The 22,127-nt window shown below is 39.8% G+C and overlaps 2 long non-coding RNA genes across 2 annotated transcripts; one reads left to right on the forward strand and one right to left on the reverse strand.

The window, feature by feature from the left end:
- Positions 1-6,681: 6,681 nt before the first annotated feature.
- On the reverse strand, positions 6,682-20,324 carry LOC140701845 (uncharacterized). The gene is made up of 3 exons (XR_012080836.2): positions 20,268-20,324; positions 15,489-15,643; positions 6,682-6,913 (listed from the first exon to the last, which is right to left on the reverse strand). It is a non-coding gene; the product is annotated as an uncharacterized LOC140701845 (long non-coding RNA).
- LOC140701853 (uncharacterized) lies at positions 15,639-21,567 on the forward strand. Its single transcript, XR_012080844.2, has 2 exons — positions 15,639-20,920; positions 21,427-21,567. It is a non-coding gene; the product is annotated as an uncharacterized LOC140701853 (long non-coding RNA).
- The last annotated feature ends 560 nt before the right edge of the window (positions 21,568-22,127 follow it).

Here is a 22,127-nt window from a genome sequence, read left to right on the forward strand (position 1 = left end):
GTTGCCTTGGTGTGTTGCTGGCATACTGTATGAACCTGAATTCCTGTAACAGAAGTTTTCAAATTATTGCCGTCATCACACATTGTCCCTTATATACTTCAGACTGTCCCAAGACATTGGGACATTGATAGCTCAGGGATTTTACAAGTATAATGTGTCTACCACACTCTGATACAACTCTGTGCCCCTTATATAGTGTTTGTGATGTTCTTGTATATAATTTTCTTTCATGGTGGACACGTATTGTTGGATCATAGCTATAAAGCACAAATTCAACAATTGTGTTTTAATCTAGAAAAATTGCCAGTGTTCTTTCAAGTGTCTTGCTATGCAAACGCAACACCTACAAGGTGTAAAGTCTTATTTGTGAGGGCAAGCTTAGAGATCTTCAAAGTAAAGTTAGCCTTAAAAATGATGCCTCGGTAAGATGCCGTTTATGAAAGAGTGGGTCTGGAAGAGTTGTACTGATTTCCTTCACATTACTTCAGTTTACATAACTTAAGACAGAATTTTGAAACTGGTAATTCCTTCAGCCAGCATGGGACTTCAGGGAAGTCTGGATGCTATAGTCCCAAAGTAACCCCTTTAAGCTCTGATTCTACGTTGATACCTTCAGATGGGGGAAATCTTGCTCTTGTCTTAATTTTAGTCAAGATAGGTCCTCTTGGCATGGGAAAACAACCAGTTGAGGATTCTCGTGTGTGTGTGTGTGTATGTGTATGTGTGTGTGTGTAGAAGAATCTGTGCAAAGTGTATGCCTTTTCCTTTTGTAAAACTGAACATATACAGACAATAAGCACAAAACGACAGACTGACCAGGCAAACAGGATACCAGTAATTCTTTTAGTGCTGCCACAGTTGCTTCTTCAGCTAAGGAGGCAGGACATAGCACTTTTTAAAAAAATAATCAGCACAGAGATAGACTTGAAAATGCACAGTATCATCATGAAATAAATAAGCCATCTTGCAGCAAGGAAACCCATTTTGTGTTTTCTCATTAGGTGTGTGAAGACAAACCAAATAAGTATTTATATCTTTATTGATGTCATTTGGAGAGGAAGCATGATCGGCATTTTTTTTCTTGGACAGAAGAGAGGATGGGAAACAATGCATTTGAATAGTATGCCTGGGAACATCACCTTTCTGTTCTGATTCTTCCCACTATTATTTGTTTTTCCTCATGGCTTTTTCAATAGATATGATTATGCGAAAGTGATTCCACCTGAAGCTAAGAATTTCCTTTCAGCTCTCTCTCTCTCTCTCTCTCTCTCTCTCTCTCTCTCACTCACTCACTCACTCACACACAGAGAGAGAGAGAGAGAGAGAGGATTTGCATAGTAACCTAAGTATGGGTTGAAGGAAACAACAAATAAAACTATGTTTTTTAAAACTGTTATTTACTAATATAAACTGGGAAGTGTTTTTACCTAAATTTTGAACCTTCCCCAAATGTTAAACTACACCCATAAATGGGAGGAAAAATCCCATTTCTGCTCCTTTGAGGAGCGTTTTACATTTCCCTGAACAAATATTTTACTATGATGAATGGAATTTGATTAAAAAGAAGTTCCCTACCACTAATGCTATTAAGTCTGAAAAACAATCCTATACACCTTTACTTTGGAAATAAGCCTCATTGAAAAGAATGGTAGTTGCTTCTGAGTAGGCATGTCAATGAATACATTGTAAAACACTAAATACACACCCAGTAAACCCAATGGATAGACATTCATGTAGTTTATTCCAATACTAGAAAGATTACTTTCAGCTCTAAGAAAGTGGCACTTTATATTTAAGACCCCTTTGGCTATCATTGCTAGAGTGACAGAATTTACTTCTTTTCTGATGAGTTTCATTGTCCCACAAGTTTAAAGACAATAGTACACTATATAAAGAGTCAGTTAATCAATTAGCCTTAACAGCCAGTGTTCAGGAAATACATTTATTCTCTTCAGTGGAAATTCTTTTTTTCCTCCCTTTTAGCCATACTTCATACTTTTAAGGTCACATTTTCATTTGGAAATTAAATCCAGGCTCTAAAGACTTCTTGCAAATTTCATAAAGAGGAAAAATGTCCTTGTTAATATATAATCATAGGTTTGTTTTATTTATAATTATACATCTTAACCATAATTGAGATTCTAAACACCAGCTAATAGCCTGGTTTGTCTCTAGTTACTGTCTGTAACATTACCTTGCCAAATATCAGTGCTCTTTTCAGTGACAACACAACAACCTGGATCATTTTGAAACAATTAATTGGAGGAGGTGATTAATAGATTCATAATATGTTGCTCTGTTTAAGGTATGCGAGGACCACATCCAAGAAAATTAACCTGGAACTTGGTGTCCTAAATCCAAATTTGGCAAACTAAAACCTATTACTTCTATTTTGGGATTGCATTCTGAGTCTGTTTGTTTGATCTGTTTTGAGCACGTATGTACACCTGTAACATGTTTATTTAAAAGTTCTGGATATTGCTTGCTCCATAATTTCAAAGGAGCATAAAATTTATGACAGAGCACAGCCCATGAGGCCAAGTAAAAGTTATAATGGCTGTTAGATCAAATAAAATGTATAATGGATGTAAAGACGCCATAAAATTGTGTGCTGTAGGTAAGAGTTGTTGCCACCAGCACAGAGCAGGTGACTCTGATGCAGAATTATGATATGGCTTCTCACTGATGCCAAGAGATGGCTGGATGTGGTCAGCCATCTTGTGTTTCGTTAATTTTTATGTTCTCATAGAAGTCTTTGGCTTCGCCCATGATTCAATGAAATCTGTCTGACAGTTGGATGAACCCTTCCCCTCTCACTTACATGGTATGAAAGCCAAATCACAGTGTGGTTGTTTCTTTCTGGATTTAGATGGCGCTTAGAAAATCCATGTAAAATTGGAAGGAAGTTGGAGTGGAAGACAGGAAAAAGAGAGACATGAACAAATGTATAAGCATAATGGAGCAGGCAACATTTATTTTTAGAAGCCTGTGCTTTGACTATGATTGGAAGAGGGACCAGGTAGGTACCTACATTCATGAGACAGGAATATGCAGTGCGCTGCTGTTAGCGCATTCATTCAGCAAGGTCAAATAATGAGTCAGACACTCGGGCAGTGATAGACAAGTACAGATAGGTATGAGGGACCGTGATTGTCCCTCTACCTTGGCCTGGGAGCCCCTTCTGTTTGATCCCCCTTAGTTGCTTCAAAAGGGGTGGCAGAATTATTTCAGTCTTTCTAAGAAGGTCTAGATTTATTTTATGTTGTAAGCTGCCCCGAGTAGACTTGGTCTAGAGGGGCGGGGTATAAATTTAAAAAATAAATAAATAAATAGAAGTAATTATCTTCCATCTTTCCTCTGGTTTCTTTTACCACCTCCATTTTTTATTTTCTGTGTTTAGAATATACAGTATGACTAAAAGGAAGGGAGCTATAGAACATAATTTTGTATCAAGTAGTTGCAGAGAAGCGGGATAACTCAGAGGTTTAGGTATCTGGCTGTGGAGCCACAGTTTGGGAGTTCGATTCCCCACGGTGCCTCCTGTAAGCAGAGTCAGCCTGTGTGGCCTTGGGCAAACTACACAGTCTCAGGGTGCCCCCAGAGGAAGGGAATAATAAACCACTTCTGTGTATTCTCTGCCTAGAAAATCCTGGAAGGGTTGGCCATTAAGTCAGAATTGACCTGAAGGCCTACAGTTGTTGTTATTGTTATTAGTGAGGAAAGTACTGGAACAACAATGGGCCCCAGGTATAACTGTGGTGTTCTCCATCCTTTGTGTATACAGCTTACTGCTGCTGGTCTTCCTCCAGATGGTTCCTAACATAGAACATTTGAGGGAGATGATGTGATGTGGAGATAGCTTTTAGATCTATTAGATTCAATGCCTCGGTTTTCCTCAAATTGCTCAAGGATGACAGTTTGGAATTGCTACAGTTATTTCAGTCAATTTCCCCTCCCCCATTCCAATGTGTTATTCTGTTTCCAAGCCAGCCCTGAGAACAAAAACTGGGATGAGAGTAGGGGAATGAGATGAATCTACCGTCTAGTACAGTGGTTGTTAACCTTTTTGAAAGAAACGCCCCCTTGAGCCACTGAAGAAGTTATCATCGCCCCCCTCCCCACGGTGATGATATCTTATTTACTTATTTATTTGTTTGTTTGTTTGTTTAAGACACTTAAATCCAATGACCGCTGAAAACAAAATTCAATTCCAAGAAAATGAAATGCTCCCAAAAAGTAAGATTTAATGATTTAGTTGCAAGCAAATTTTAAGATGCAAAAAGAAATATAAAAAGGGCATAAAAACAAACCGCAATGCAGGAACTAAAAATTTCAAGACAAAAACTCTGAAACTAAATTAAGATTGGAGGAAAATATATATTCATGCACACTGTAAAAAGGCTGCAGCCATCTTCACAGGTTTGGCTTGCTCCAGCACCCCCCTACCGCCCCCTTCTGCTCCAGCGCCCCCACACTGCCCCTTTTCGTTCTACTGCCCCCTGAAAAATGAAATTGCCCCCTGGGGGGCATTATCGCCCACGTTAAGAACCACTGGTCTAGTAGGCATGATCCAATAGGGTTTGGTAGAGGTGGACAGTCTGTTACTTTGCTGTCCACTCCACCTCACCAAGCATTGCTCTCAGGCTCTTTCCATTGAGAAGGGGCGGCTGTTTGCAATGTGCAGTTTCTTGAGCACTTTGTCCTCACTACTAGCAACTGAATCATGCAACTATTTTTTATTTCTACTTTCTCATCCCTAGTGGCTCCTGAAATTAGATCTCAAGTGGACTTTTCAGTGTTGTTTTCCCTCTTCTCTTGGTATATCAAAACACTCCAGTCCAATGCTACCATATGAACCACTCTCCCACTGCTGCCTTGTGTTTAATTATTTTGGCCAACTAAATGCCCTTTTTTGTCTTCATCAGGCATAATCTGCTTCTTAACATTTGAACAAACTGTTCAGCCAAGCCATGGAGTGCTGGGTATTGCTAGTCTTGGTTAAGCGTAGGATTTTGCTTGAACATCTAGAATTCCATGAAATGACTAATGGGGGAAAACGCAGTGGGGGTAGTCCTATGATTGAGCACATGATGTAACAGTCTCCCCTGGCAAATTTCTTTTTCTCCTCTTTTGCTTGGCAAGCAGGATGCAGAATTGGAAATCTGACAGAATTGTTTTGATAAGAAATGCAGGACAAGGTACATCAGCCCTGGAAAGGCCCAGTTCATTCCTTGGGAAGGCTGTACTGTAGTTATATTTTAGACGGCCTTGCCTGGAAGAGTCTAGTTTTTTAATTATACCAGCTCACCACCCTTCCAACAAGGATATAGTTTCAAACCGGCTGTTAAATTTTGCTCTTGATCCCATTTTCTTGTGACTCAGCTCATTCGTATCTCCCTTGGTACATAAATAAAACTTTTTGAAGCAGTGTTATTTCTGCTTTGAACTGATTGTATGAATAGCGCTCGGAGACAGCATCCTAATGAGAAGCCTTTTTGGTGAGGATCTGTGTGATAGACTTGCTGCTAGGCTTCTGTACATATGGTAAAAATGGATTCTGCTTCATTTGTTCCCTGGCCTCCATCAAGAATGTGCAAAAAGTATATTAAAGGGCCATATGTTGAGCCAGAGTCCTAAATGCAATGTGTGATATTCACTGTGAACACTTTCCATATGAACCTCGTGTGTTTCTTTGGAGGGAGCAGAAGAAAGCGTAGATGGTCTGAATCTCCGGTGAAAAGAATGAGGGCAGATTGTGGGCGTCAGACCCTGCCTATTCATACAACTCACTGGATTTTATTTATTTAATTTTTTCTCATTCTTTTCTTGCAACTTTTAGTCCTAACTAATTCCCTGTTATTTATTACTTGGTAGGATTCTCCATAGGTATATGAATTCCTTGCCGAGTCCTGATTTCACAGAGGAGCAAAGCTCGGCCTTTCAAGCATGCAGTAGACATTATAGAAATATATATTCCGGAGCTGAATAAAGATGTCAATCTGATGGTCTGTTATTAAGGTAAAAGGTCATCTATATAAACATTGGTGAGCTTCCTAACAGCCCCCTCTCCAAACCAAACGGAGGGCCTCTTTATCTATTTGCTCATAATTCTTTTCGAGTGCTGTGAACAAACGAGATGCAAATAGAGCTGGTCTTTCCCAACTGTCAGCCCCAGTGCACGGCATCATATCTTCATGACATGGGGTGAGGGATTGTAAAGGAAGTTCTGGGTCATCGGTGACAGGGAGGGAGGGAGAGAGGGAGGGAGAGAGGAGGAGAGGGGGCTTTCCATTGTTGAAGGAGATCAGGCTAACTGTCTGATGATGCTTTGGGAAGCTGTCCTGGACCAGCCAAGACAAATGCCAGCCTAGCACTGGTTTGAGCGACTTTTCAGTGAGCGTGAGTCAAAAACAAAAGCACCTTCATGTGCTTTAAACTAAAAAACAAACAAACAAACAAACCCAAACCCTCAAAAACCTCCAGTTTTCTTCTAAATATGAAATAGATAGTGTGTAAAATGTTTTTTTAAAAAGCACACAATCATGTACATAAAATAATGATTAATTAAGTCTATTTTGACTTACAAGGACCATCCTAGGATTTTCTGGGTATAAAGTACTCAGAAGTGGTTTACAAAGAGCTTCCTTCTGATCATGTTTTCTCAAGGCTGCACCGGGAGACTTTTGTTGTTGTTGTTGTTGTTGTTGTTGTTGTTGTTGTTGTTGTTGTTGTTGTTGTTAATGAGTCCGGTAAACAACAAAGGAGATGAATCCCTTAAGGAGTGGGAACTCTTTAGTTTGCAGTTGTTCTGGACAGTAACTCCTCAAATTCCTTACCATAGGCCCTACTAAAATGGGGCTGGTGGGATCTTGAAGGCCAAAGCATCTGGTGGACCAGATGTTCCCGACCTCAGCTGTAAGCAATGCACGGAGACAAATTAGATGAGCAGTTGAACCCTTTTAAACATTTTTTGGCCAAAATAACCCAAATGCTTCACTTTTGTGTGCAAGAGGAATGGAACAACAAAAGGGAAAATATGCTACTTTACCAAGTGTGGATTGAGGCAAGCTCATAGAAGAACAGGCAGCTTTAAGGGTGCACTGCTTCTAGATATGGAATCAGCATGTCTTCTAATGAGACCCTAAGCACTTAGACTTCTAAATGTGGCATTAGATCCAACAGAACCTGCAGACTGCACATCTGATTAACTATAAGTGGCATTATTTCATTAAGTTGCGGTCTATTCATGGGATTCTAAGGGCTATCCAATATTGTCAGTTCCATCTCTGCTGCAGCTTTTATTGCCCAGCTTCATACAGTCTCCCACAGCTCCCAGACATTGGCTCGGGAGGGGGAATCTTTGCTGCTGACTATGGTGAAAAAAGAACAATGGAGGTGGATGTCAGGATTGTATTGACAACACTGCACTCTAAAATTAGAAATGTTGCGCTGTGTACCTTTATGTAGATATGAATGAGAAGTGGTGACTTTTCTTTTGCAGGACCACCTAATCAAAAGGAGTGAATCCATTTTAGTTTAACCCATTTGCACTGCCATATTGATTGCTGCCATATCCAGCAATTTCACAGAAAGAATAGTGGAAGTTCCTAGTAAAACCTGACAAAATTGAAAAGATGTATTGTTTTTCTCATTCTGTCAATGCAGATTATTCCCCAGAACTATTGAAGAAATATTATTCCAGTTGGCAGGATTGATTCTAGACATTTTTGCTGCCTAAGATGTAGAATAAAATGGTGCCCATTCACCACGTCCCAGAAACTGAACTGAATTAGAAGTGAATGTTATTTTTGCACTCACCATGGAACTGTGTGTTCCATATCTGAAGACAGCAAAGTAGTTTAGAGGGTACAAATGCATAACATTTCTTTCCAGCACCTCACCGGTGAGCTCCCATCTGCCAGGATCTGCCTGAGGCAACTACTCACTTTGTGGTAATGATCAAGCTACCTCCACAAGCCAAATCCAGATAACATGCATAATCTAAGAATAACCAACTAGCCAAATGTTTTAGTGATCCCACAAGGATTCAGTGGTAAAAATCTTAGCCCACATAGACTTCACTTTTGAAAAAGGGTTGCCTCATCACAATTTAACCACCCTCTCTGCCCACCACGCACACAAAAAGTCTCATTGAAGGCCAATTTCAATTAAATGGCAGTCCAGTAGTGGAATGATTGATTTGGGGGCTACAACCTTGTCTCCCAGTTGGGTGGCTTTCTCTCTCTTTTGTGCAGGGCACCTGATGGTGGAGCCATAGGAAGGAAGGAATGTGTCAGTCCACAATGTCTGATCTGCCATATGCTGTTTGTTGACATCTAGAATTTCTGCATTGCAAGTTATTTTTTTTAGTCATTGACATCGTCATCTGTAAAGCAAGGGTGAAGGACCTCAGTGTCTGAAGCTGTATTCAGGGGTTCCCCAAATGACTACACTCCCTTCCTTATGATTTCATAAAGTAGTGTCTTCACATATTTTATCCTGTTTCTTCCACAATGGGTGGAAAGAGGCTCTCCACTCTTGCTATAAAATGCAGCTTTCCCTTAACCCCTTGGTGGGAACAGGTGACCCTCCAGAAGCTGCTGGGTTGGAGCACCCATCATCATGTCTAGCCAATGTAGTTAGTGTTGATGGATGATGGAATAGCAATCCAGCAACCTATGCAGAGCTACACATTCCCCACCCATGTTCTGACCCTTTCCCAACAGCCCTAGTGTTTCTGTTTTCAGACTCTCTATTAAATCTCCAGGGTGGCTTGACAAGGTTTTTCCCTCACCATAGTGCTAAGGCATTAGATTTCTTTTTAACATGCAAGAACTAATTAAAAACCAACTCTCATATGTCGAGTGTCCACAACTCCATCAAAAGAGGAATATTATTTTCTCAGTAAGAATTTTAAGCATATGAAAAAAAATATGCAGAGATAAGCTTAAGTCTTTCATGGAGCAGGTTGATTAGTGAGGTTTAATTTTTTATAGCTCTTTCTGATATTGTTGTAAATATTTTCATCTATTATGCATAAGGAGGAAGTACATTAATCTGTCAAGTTATAAATGATTTTTGTCTGGCCACCATGGCTTTTTGAGGGATTTATTTCACGTCTATTGTGCTACTGTTTGCCCGCAGGATGTATAATATATATTTTAAGGGAATATGGCTTATAGTGAGACACCTATATTATGTATGTGATTAATACTGGTGCTACAATGAATGAGGTCTTGTGGTCTGTCTTTGCTCTTATAGCGACTTAATCATTTCCCTCAACAACCCAGTCATCTTAATAAAACATTCCACATGCGACGTTGTTTTTCCACAAAATGACAAATGCAACTATAGTAAGATGTGAATGTTTCTGTTATTGAATGCATAGGATCATGAATTTAATTTCATGTACTACACACCCATGATTGCATTATACGGAACTGTGGAATCTTAATCCAAACTACTTCTGATTCCCCATTCTCCCCCTCTAAACTCCTGGCTTGTGTGAATTGCAATGTAAACTGTGCAAAATTATAACTGAAAGTTCAGTTTCAGAGTCTAAGGGACAGAATATTCAAGGTTTGGTTGTAAAATTGTCGGCTGTGAACAGCTTGGCTATGTGGATGCATATTTCAAGGATCATGTTTAAATTTGCAACCATTTGTGAAATTACTTGACCTGCCAGATCACCTGGTTTACATACCTATCCATTGGGTATCCTTTTTTGAGAGTTACCAGGCTGTAGTATGAATCATGTTGTTATTCTTTTTCTTTAGGTAAGCTCTCATGTGACAAATTGAAAACCTTCTAAAATACGGGAGAATAAAATGCACTCGTCTAAATCTCACATCTCTCTCTCTCTCTCTCTCTCTGGGTGTGTGCATGTGTTTCTGTGTTCACTGAGGAGCTTCAGGCACACAAAAAGCTCTATTGGGGTGTGTGTGTGTGTGTGTGTGTGTGTGTGTGTGTGTGTGTGTGTGTGTGTGTGTGTGTGTGTGTGTGTGTGTGTGTGTGTGTGTGTGTATATATATATATATATATATATATATATATATATATATATATATATATATATATAAAAGTTCCCTCATTCTTTCAGGGTTGAGAAATGTGCTGTTTGTATAGTAGAGAAGCTTGTAAGAAAGAAATTTGAGATACAGAAGGGAATGGGGCAATTCTAGTTGGTGGGGCCAAGAGAAAGGTCTCTCCTGATTATTTTAATGCCCAGGCAGGAGCCTAGAGAGAGAGATGCCATTTTTGAGACAGCTTGGACCCAAGCTGTTTAGGGGTTTATAGGTTGAAACCATCACTGAATTGTACCCGGAAACGGATTGGCAGCCAGTGGAGCTGTTGTAACAAGGGAGTTATATGTTCCCTGTAACCAGGCCCTGTTAGCAATCTGACTGCAGCATTTTGGCCCTGCTTCAAGACTGATATATCCTCTAGAACAGGGGTAGGCACCTTGGTGCTTTTGAATTATTTTGGAGTGTATCTCCCATAATCCTTCAGTGTGTGGACCACACCGGCTGTGGTTAATGGGAATTGTTCCCCCAATCAATAATGGGAGAGCACCAGTTTGCTGACCTGTGCTTGAGAATGATATTGGTGTGTCACAGTGGGATGCAGTTGGATGGAGGTAGTGGCTGAAATTGGGGACCCCCTCCCAAATCCAGAGCAGAATGGTCTTCTGTAGAAACCATATCATCATACATCACAGTTTCTTTTGAAATTCAGGGATACTGATATTTTGCTCCATGAAAATCCTGGGAACTATGGAAGTTCTAGAAGAGTGGTTCCCAACCATGGATAACCCAGGTGTTCTTGGATTACAACCCCCTGGTGGCAAAAGCTTATGAGAATTGTAGTCCAAGAACAAATGGGGACTCAAGGTTGGGGACCACTGTTCTAGAATATAGAATTATCACAGTAGACATCCTTGATTTGAAAATATACTCAACCCCAGTGGTCTTTCAGAATGAAAGAAACTTGTGGAATTTCTCCATTGTGCTTGTTATTTTTCTACTTGGTAGGATGCAAAGATCTGGGTACTATTCATTGGTGGATCATGGTCAAAACATAAATGCACAGCATGCATATTTTGGCTTGAGCTTCCTTCGTGCCATTTGATATTAATTTTCATTTTTCAAACTATTCATTGCATTTTTGTCCGGCTAGCTATACTCAGACTTTGTGGGCTGAAGATGAAAGTCCACATTGCATGGGATCCTCCTCTTTGCTTAGATCACATGTACCCATGCCTGCTTCGTACTTTGACCTCATCCCATTTTGTGCCCCCTGCTCTCTCTCACTATCCAATGTGAAATCACCTCATCCATTGGGCAAAGAAAGTGAGAGGAGAGAAACACAAGTTTGCATCCATGGAGGCATCTTGCCACACCCCTGCTGTTCCACCTGTTCTGGTTTCTGCACCACTTTAATCTGGTGGTTCAATAAGATGACCATTGAGCCTTACAAAGTTTGTGGTCCTTAAATAGCAACAGCCTTGCTTTAGAAAGGTCATCTTCAATGCCCTGCCCACTGAAGAGCGAGGAAGACGAAACACTATTATTATCATGACATATTCTGGAAAGCGGTGCTCACCCTGGGGATGGAGGGCTATGAAGGAGATTTTAAGAAGCCCAGTCTAGTGCCTGGGGGCTCTGCTTTGTTCCTTTGCCTGGGGTACAAGCATAAAGAAAAGTAAGGAAGCTTTTTGCTTGTTATGTCTTTCTTGGGGTTGCAGTCCAGCAGGCTGACTCTATTATAATTATAATTGATGCCTATTGTAATTGTTTCATTGTTATTAATGTTTTTTCCCAGTTATTATTTGTTGGGGGTTAATTATTTAGTTTTTGTGATTAATATTTTTATTATTTTATTTTATTTTGTTATTATTATTTTTGTCTTTATTGTTTATTATTTTTGCTTGGCTCCGTTCCTTCTTGGAGGACCGTCCCCAGAGAGTACAGCTTGGGGAGAATGTTTCGGCCCCGTGGTGCCTTAATTGTGGGGTCCCACAGGGGTCGATCATCTCCCCAATGCTGTTTAATATCTACATGAGGCCGCTGGGAGGGGTCATCAGGAGGTGTGGAGCGCAGTGCCATCAATATGCGGATGACACACAGCTCTACATCTCCTTTTTTCCAACTGCAGGAGATGCCGTTCTGTCCCTTCGGCGTTGCCTGGAGGCTGTACAGGAATGGATGCAGGAGAACGGGCTGAGGCTGAACCCGGACAAGACGGAGGTACTGAGGGTGGGCGTCCCCACACCTGGGGACATGGGAAACTCCCTCATTTTGGGGGGGGTGACCCTGCCCGCCAGGGATGGGGTCCGTAGCTTGGGTGTCCATCTTGACCCGGCGCTCACCATGGAGACCCAGGTGGCGTCCGTGGTCCGTTCCGCTTTTTTCCATCTCAGGCGGATAGCCCAGCTGCGGCCCTACCTTGATGTGGGGTCTCTCACCACTCTGGTGCATCCGCTTGTAGTCTCGAGATTAGACCACTGTAATGCGCTCTACGTGGGGCTACCTTTGAGATTGCTGCGGAAACTACAGGTGGTGCAGAATGCGGCGGCCAGACTACTCAGTGGGCTGAGAAGATACCAACATATCTCCCCCACTCTGGCCGCATTGCATTGGCTGCCCATCCGATTCCGCATTGATTTCAAAGTGTTAACGCTTACTTACAAAGCCCTAAACGGTTTAGGACCTCGATACTTGGCGGAACGCCTTCTCCCACCTAGATCTACCCGTGTCACTCGCGCGAGCCAGGAGATAAGGCTGAGGAGCCTAACGCCGAGAGAGGCCCGAAAGGAAAAGACCAGAAACCGGGCCTTCTCGGCGGTGGCTCCTCGCCTTTGGAACAACTTGCCCCCTGAGATTCGCGCGGCTCCCTTGCTGGGCATTTTTAAGAAACAACTAAAAACATTGATGTATAGGCGGGCCTTCCCAACAGAAAACCCTTGACGATCTTTTTTCTTATTCTGTTCTTTATTTTTTATTTTTATTTACGTTTCTGCTGTAAAGTTTTAAAATTACATTGTTGTTTTTACTGTAAGCCGCCTAGAGTGGTCTAATATGATCAGATAGGCGGGATAGAAATAAAATAAATAAATAAATAAATAAATAAATTAACACCCTTCCCCCTTCTAAACAGAACTCGGAGCATCCAGTGTAGCAGCTTCTGAAGGGCAGGTCAGAGCATGTGTATCTGTTGTTAACACTGAATGGCGTTTGGGAACAGGAGTCGTTATACCTTTACATCCTAGTATTTGTCTTTTCTTTTTTCTAAAGGGCCCAAAGTAAAATATTGCTTTTCCTATATAGCAAACATGTAGATATCACTGATTTTCAAATACCTAAAGTTATCTGGCATCTAATGAAAGTTCTCTGCAGTGTAGAAGGAAGAGGAGGAGGAGGAGGAGGGAGGGATGAGTAATTGCACTAAATTCAGTAAAGATACGGCAGAGAAGGGCTTTGAAAACTTCAGAAACATCAATTAAAGCTCAAGTTCTGTGCAATAAGCATCAAAAATTGATAAAAACTCAAATTTAGGTTTTTAGATTTAGTGTTTAAATCAATCAACTGCAAACAAGATTTAATTAAAGAATATTATTTCAAAGTGTAATTACCTACTGGGATTAGAATGAACCTCTATTGCCCATAATGTTCTCCTACTGTGATCCCACACTGAAAAATGTTGAGTTTTAGATTAATATGCATCTTGTAAGTACAAGTCCTAATCTCAATCTTAAAGGACATTTAAAACACACTTGGAACCTTCTATGCAATCAAGCACAGTGTGACTACAATGTCCACCATGCTAAATTTGTGATTACATTTTTTATGTGCATGATTTAAATCGCTTTAGCAGCCGTCCAGGGAGCATTTTACCCTGCATATTAATTACACAAAGGCTTTGTCATGTGAGGGTCTCAGTGGTCATGGTCTGTAATCCAGCTCATTTGAACTGTGAGTACAGTTTTTGAGCATGCTGTGCACATCAAGCCCAGCTTTAAAGCTCGAAAACGCCAAGACGGTTAACAGGTATGGTTCCGGCTTAAGGAATGAATGCCATTTATTTAGTGACATCTGCAAACTAATTGCTTAAAAACCTGATATCGCAAAAGACATAAAACGCTGAAGAAAGGCTGCTATTAACATACAATAAAAATATTGCAAGGTGGAATTTTTAAAAAGCTTTGTTTTGTGTGTGTGGTTTTTTTTATAAATAAAAGCATGTAAATAACAATACTATTAGATGACAGGCACCATTCATATATAGAGATGGATTGGTATTATGTTCAAAATTTAGAAATGACTTCCAGAATCTTCAGATTTTCAAAATATTCTCTCTCTCTCTGTTCTATTCTTCCTGACCTGCACCCTGTTTGTTGTGATGTGGCTTATCTCGTTTAAATATCAGAACGTAGATTGTTAAAATGCTGTGCAACTTTTGTTACTATATGCTGTCAGTGAAAATAGCGAACAATCAGAACAAATTTACTTAGGCACCACATTAAACCTGCATTAAACAATATTTAAAAGACTATATGTATGAAGCATAAGTAATTGATGGTCATGGAGGGGATGCTCGCCTCACCCCAGCAGATGAGAGAGAAATAACTCTATCCAATTCAGAGCACAGACTGTCTGTGAAATAAAGATACACAACTCTCACTTCCTCTATGGGTTATAAAAACAACTTTAAAAAAAAAAAAGTCTAGTAACCTAAGTTGGGATGGAAAAATGTGGCCCTCCAGATATGTAGGACTGCAGTCCTAGCCAGCATAGGCAGCATAGCCAATGTTGAGGGATGATGGGATATTTAATCCAACAATATTTGAAGGGCTGCATTCTCCTCACCCTGACTTCATGGAGGGCAGCCGTATGCTGTGGTAGGTTTCCACAATATATGGTCAGAAGAACATAAGTGTACACAAGGCACACCTATATCATAGACACTTCATATACTCCCATAGTATATGTCACATTGAACAACAAATGGCTGAGCAGGTAGGGAAAGGAAAGAGAAAGAATGCTGTATGTGAGAGAATGAGAAAGAATTCTGAAAGCAGTTGACTATACTCTGTTACTTCAGAAAGTGGGAGAGGTGCCATTTTAATGCTTCTTTTTATAATATAGCAACTCTTGTCAGACAACTACTGGGAATGACCTTAGGTGATCTTCACAGTGTATGAAGGAGCAGAAAGAATGGGAGCGGGACATGCTTTTGTTTTGCAAATTAACAGATGAAAGGGCTCAAATATCCCTCCCCCCCCCCAAATCTCTTGACCCACAGTTCTTAGCAGTCCATTTCTCTCTCAGCTTCCTTATTGTCTTCTGTAATGTGCATGCTATCCAGCAAAATCTCTCTCTCTCTCTCTCTCTCTCTCTCTCTCTCTGTGTGTGTGTGTGTGTGTGTGTGTGTGTGTGTGCGCGCGCGCTTGTGTGCAAGATTTGTCTTTATATTTGGAGTTCAAATCCTACCTCTAAACATTTTGTGTCCTGGAACAAGTCCCTGGCTTCTATGTCTCCTGGCATTCTGTCTCCAAGCGTGATTGCTTAGATGCTTCTGGGGAGGCAATAAACAAGGCACAGGAAAGTCGAAGCTCTTCTTTGTCGTTCATTCTGGGCACCTAAAACTGAAAGGAAAAGTTGTTTCTGGTCATACAAGTTCCATTCAGTTTTAATATCGAAACGGATGAAGAGGGAACGAAGCAGGTGGGCCTCCACCAGTAGTGACTTAGCATGATGGACCAGTAAGCAGGTGGGCATGTAGCACTGCAATTTTTGTAAGGTAGCTCCCACTGTCCTCTGCACATAGGACACAGTGACCGAAATCTACTAGCAAGTCACAGCTATTGAATTACCGGGGATTTGGTGAATCCACAGATTCAGTGGACTTACTCTAGTTGCAATTTATTACTGGATTGCAACCACTGTGATGGAAAGCATACCTAAGAATATCTGTAGACCCAAGCGTTTGTCATTTCCACTTTTTTGTTGTGGCTGAAAGAACAATGGAGGAGGAGGTTAGTCCATGTGTGTTCCATTTTGCATTTTTTATATGGGTCAGGTGGAAGCATACACAGCTCTAATACCCAAACTGTATATACCATGTTTCCCTGAAAATAAGACAGGGTCTTATATTAATTTTTACTTATTTTCTGGGGATGTTTTATTTTTTTCATGTATAACAATCTACATTTATTCAAATACAAGCATGTCATCTTCTTCTGGTTGCTGCACAATGGTGGAAATGACAAACGCTTTGGATCTGTAGCTTTTGCCTTCCTCCAACAAGAGTCTAAGTCTGGTCCCTCAGATGCACTAGCTCAGAGCTAGCATAGCTAGTCCGTGTCCCCCAATCCACCACATTGTTTCCAGGGTTGAAGAGATTTCAAGTAAAAAGTAGTCCACTTATTTTCTTTTATTTGAAATGAAAGACTTAGCAAGACTGTCTCCCCAGACCTCTTGTCCTAGCTTGGGATAAACTGTTAGATCTCTCACTTTGTTCCTTCCCAACCACACTTGACATTGGACAATAGATTGATTAGGCATCCTTCAGTCTCGAGAGACTATGGTAGCATGCTCTGTACGGAGGACTTGGAACAGCGTCTAGTATGGCTGAGAAGGCCAATTCAAGAGTGACAATTATAAATTTTATTATTAATGTATTTAGCAATCATAGCCATTGCAAGAATTGTGACAACTATTGGAATAGTGACCTCTTTACATATACTCCACTTTTCTGCAGGGGAGTCATTTCAGGCCTTTATAATACTTCCTTGAGTAATCATTTTAATGCTTTCTGATAAAGGGCTGCATTAAGGTAATCTGCATAAAAACAGCTAACACTTTTTATGAAAACAATATGTGAAAACAGTGCTCTTCCAAGGTGATTTACAGATCTGATGTTTTATTAGGAGTTCAAATTCTCCCTTTAAACATTTTGTGTCCTGGAATAAGTCCCTTGTTTCTATGTCTCCTGGCATTCTGTCTCTATCCATGGTCGATTAGATGCTTCCTTAGTCCAGGAACAGGGTTACTACCACCTTGATTTGAATAACAGAAAGTCAATGTCTGTGTGCAGAAAGGCCAATGAAAGGGCAAGTCACCTGAAAAGGTAGTCTAAATTTGTACCCATTCTTTTTTTTTTTTAAAGGAATGGAGAAATTGTCATCAGAACTACAAGGAGAAGACTATCAGAGATAAACTGTTTTGAGACTTTATGTGTTAGGATTAAAGAGAATTATGGAGACTTTATATTCTGTAAGTGAATCCTGCTCTGGAACCTCTGAGCTGAGTTTTTGTTACTGTTTTTTTAAAAAATATGATTAAAATTTTCAAAGTTTCTTGTGTCTGCAGTGCTTATTTAGAATCATAGAACCATAGAATCATGGAGTTGGAAGGGGCCTATAAACCCATGGAGTCCAACTTCCTGCTCAATGCAGGAATATGAATCAAAGGATATCTGCCAGTGGCTGTCCATGTTTCTCCTGAATGCTTCCAGCGTTGGAGCGCTGACTACCTCCTGAGATAATTGGTTTAGAAAATAGCCCAGTTGAATGAAAAGAATGCTATACCACTTCCACATGGCAGTTCCCAGTCTCCTATCACTAGGAGGTCTGAAAAACTTTGAGAGCTGTTTTTTGGGCAGCACCAAGTGCTACAGCGGAGAGGGGAAAGAAATAAAATTCTGTTGCACATGAAAAGAATGTCGGTGTAGGTAGGGGGAAGTTACAGTTTTCAAGGTGATCAATTAAAAAAAATTCACTAGCCACTAAAGTTTTGAGACCTCCCCTTCATAACACCTTGAGAGAGGACTGTGTTCAGTATTTGCGAAGCTGTTCTCTGATCTGGATGCTGCGTCTGAAGAGGCCTGACCATTCATGTCAACCTACCAAGCATCCAGTGAGAGAAGAGCCAAAAAATATAATCAGTGTTAAGTGTTAAGTTGTATTGTGCTTTTATTTCTACTTTTTAAAAGATTGTAAGGTGAGTTGCTTTGGCTTGCAGTTCTGGGAGAAAGATAGTATATATATCAAATAAATACAATTAAGAAAAGGTTTATTTTTGCGGAAGATTTTTTGTTCTTGTCTGTGGCGTCCGCCCAGGTCATGAATATTAATATGATATCTGCATAGACCAATGGGAGTGCTGGAGGGGCAGAATCGTGAGATATTAGAGCAGGAGGAGGGGGAGTTCGAGTTGAGGGAGATTGAGAGTTTGGGGCGTGAGAGTGGAGGTGGAGAGTGAATGAAGGACGATATATGTTAAGAGTTAACAACATTGCTTGAACTATCATCACCTGTAACAATAAACAATTTCTATTTGGTTCCTTTAAAAATGACACATGGCCTGGACTTCTATTATTAATATTAAACAATGTTGATGTAATCAACTGGTGGCAGCTGAAAGACACATAATGTGAGCTCTTAGTTTGGTGAAACAAGCTGGGGCCATGTGGGGACATTGTCCTTTTTTTGGTTTCCTTCTCTGAAAGGCTTCTTTTAACCTAGTAAATAAATAGATAAATAAAAAAAACTTACTCTTCAAAATCTACCTTGATGTGTGGTGTGATGGTATAAATAATACCATAATTTAGACTATTGACTTGGCTTATACATTTGCATTTTAATTCTGAAATAAGAGACTGTATCAAAAGGCAGTCCTAGAAATGAAGGAAGAAGTACGGTTTCAGACATCTGTAATGCTTTCTTCAGCCATTTTCGTACGATTTTAATGTTTTCTAATACAGAGGCACATTAAGGTAATCTGTATAAAAAGAATCATAGAGCATGATTTCTCGACTCTCTTCTAGATAGCTCTGAAAACTGTGTGGCCCTTTGTATAACATTTTAAATTCTGAAATCTCAGCATAAAACAATGGGTTTTCCTTGATCTACAAGAAATATAAACTTTTAATGAAGAGTGAATAAGATCACCTTTGCTTTGTGGAATAATAGAACAGAAAAAGCAAACAAACACATTTTTCTTACTGCCACATGCCTCTCCCTAGTAATAAGGTTTTTCCCCCTTTTCTGCAAACAAGAGATGCTGTGTAAAGTCTCATTAAATTAGGGGACTGATGGAATAAATACATAGTCTGTGGCTCTCCTGTCCACAGTAAACTAGGCAAGGGTCTTGCTATCAGACTTTGCTTATTTACATATGCCTTGGACTCTTCTTACAGATATGTAAATGACTCTGGTTAAAACTAAATGCTAAAGTCTACACCATTAGTCTTCCACTTCATGATCACCGCATGGGGCTGTTAGAGGGATAATGTACCATACAATACACGGTTTACTTTTAATTAATAGGGAAAAAATGTGAAATGAATATTAAATGTAGCTTAATGTGAAAGAAAGCTCAAAGCAGTATGGTAGTGAGATATATATGTGTACATTCATTTCTGGGGGTCCTCCCCCAAAATAGAGAAAAATAAAAAATTATCAGGTCATTTATATCAAAAGGACTACAATTAAAAGGGAAAAAATGGAAGAAATGACTTGCAGGGCATGTTAACTCACTCTTACAAAACTATCTGCAAAATTACTAGCCTCTACAGTGTTTGTTGGTTGTTTTTGTTTGTCGTTCTCCCTGTCCATACATTTGTGGCATGCTGATCATCCAGAAGAAATTGCTGGAGTGCTCAAGAGAACTGACTGCCTCTTTATAAAAGCTTACCTTTGTGATTTCTGGAGGTAATTTCATCTCCCTACAGATGTGGAGGACAGGGGCTTTTCACTCCCTGTCTGGCATGAAAAAAAGGGGAAAGGACTTTTGTGGGTTGGGAAGGATGATTTGTTGATAACCCCGTAAAACTATGACAGAAATGATGATTGCAACCTTCCATCTGCCTGACCAGAACTGAATTTCGCACAACCTCGTGAAGCCAGTGCAGCAATGATCACATGTGCCTGTTTGTGTGTATTAAAAAAGAAGTACTGTACATAATTTAAAACACGATTCCTTTGCTTGTACTTTAAACAAGTTGATATTAATTCTTCAGTGTTTAATAATTTTGTGCAAATTTGCTAAATCTATTTTCTACACTATACTTGTTAATGAAATTCATTATGCATAATTATATCATGATATACAAGGTACAGTAATATATTCATGGAATAGTCACTGGTCTATAATGAAATCAAACAAGATAGGATTTTGAGTTATGGGAAGTGAAACAAACAAAAAACAAAAAACCGTAGTAGATATTTTTTTTTTCCAGTAGCATTCTCTTTGTCTCACTTGACTCACCTAGGATAAAGGCAGCATCTTGGAATAAGATCAAGGATATGAGCAACTCTGTAGAGGATTTAAGAAACAACAGAGCCCTCACCGGTGATACTTATTTGTAAGATTAAAGGGTTTGAGGTAAAGCTTGAAATGAGCAACTTTTCATTTCCTTTTACCAAGACGACCTGGTGTTTTTCATAATAAAGATTAAAATGCTGCCTTTTGAAATCTCTTTTGGCGGGCAGAGTGCACAGTGCAATAACTGGCTCATTTTGAAGTTATTTGTTCGCTCTTAATTGGGGTGTTATCTTTCTAAGTGGCAGCATTAGTGCCATTTAAAGTCGAAAACGTAGCAAAGTATCTATCAGTAACTAACGCAAACTGTGGTAGCTGACTACCTTAATGCAAGGAACAGATGAGAAGGCTTTGCTGGCAGAATTACCCAGCAACATGCTTTGTTTCTATTGGAAGCCTGGGGCCACTGCTGAATGGCAAGAGAAGTTCTCCTGATTTTCTTCCAGAAACACTCCACAATCCCTGGATTAACTGTCATGTTTACTATTATCCTTGGAGGCAAACCTGTTGATCACACTTGCTGTTTGTTGTGCTAGGAAGAGACACTTGACTGCTGCTATCTCATATGCAAGACTCGTCTCTAACAGTTCCAGCAAAAGGTTAGTGTGCGGGATTACAGGATCAGAACGCCTGTAGAACATGAAGGCATCACTCTTTCAGCCATGTTGAGGTTGGCTGCTAGGGTTATAAAATGGCTGAATTTGTTTTGTTTTAAAGGCTAATTTTATAGGGTAGGTTAAAGTTCAGCTGAGGAATCTAGCATTTCAGAGACGTCATGCTTTCTTTGGGAAGTCAACTGTTCAGCCGCAAAAGCTGGCAATTAAGAAGACATCGAAGCTTAATCAAGACTCTGCTCTCCTTTTTGATTACCTTCAAGGGAAGCAGAGGTGTTGGCCTTCTTTGAGTGACATGGAAACACAATGAAGCTGTCCATCTTGCATGTTATGGCAGATGTGACGGCAGGATTACAGAAGGACAGGCATGTGTCCTGTGTTCACTCAAATGCACTTGCAAGTCAATGCAGCTAAGATTGTATATGTTAATTATCTATAGAAAGAAGAACACAAATATATAGTACTAATTGTTTAATGTTTCTGATGTATAGCAACAGAAGAAAGCGTCCAAATATAAGTGGAATCAGAACTCTGAAGTTTTCAAAACCACTGTCTGGCTTTTTATACATTCCACACAAAAATGAAACAATTTAAATTCTACAGATAATGTTAATGCATTAAGTATATACAAGGTAAGTTTCATGACAGTGAGAACAGAACCCATTGTGATCGTTAGCTCTGACAATTGGCTTGACTTTAGTAGAGTTATCTTGATTTACACCATTGCACAACCTGATCTATGCTAGCGATATCTTCCGTGGCTTCCTGGTTGACATCTAGTCTCCAATAAAAACAATCATAATGCTCCTACTGACCTGATGGAATTTTCACTCCATCTGCCATAAGTGTGCAGTACAGTACATGATGTGAGGCTGGAAACTCTATTGCTGCCTTAGTACTTGATGTAAGAGTTATTTAACATAAAAAGGAAAGATCTTAAATTATTCTTCACCTTAGACTTGTAGCACACAATTCTTAAATCAACAGATATTATAGCTATTTGAAAATGTTTCTTGTGGTGTAGCAAAAATTATTATTCAAGATTCTGCTTCTTTCTCTCTCCCAGATGAACTATGAACTAATAGTTCTTTTTTTTTCATAGTTCACTTGACAAGAAATTGGTAGAATTTCTGTGTAATTTGCTATTATCCTAAAACTCAGAGCAAATCCAAATGCCAGCCTTGGTTTTAAA

Source organism: Pogona vitticeps, chromosome 1 (assembly GCF_051106095.1).
Source record: "Pogona vitticeps strain Pit_001003342236 chromosome 1, PviZW2.1, whole genome shotgun sequence".
Lineage (NCBI taxonomy): Eukaryota > Metazoa > Chordata > Lepidosauria > Squamata > Agamidae > Pogona > Pogona vitticeps.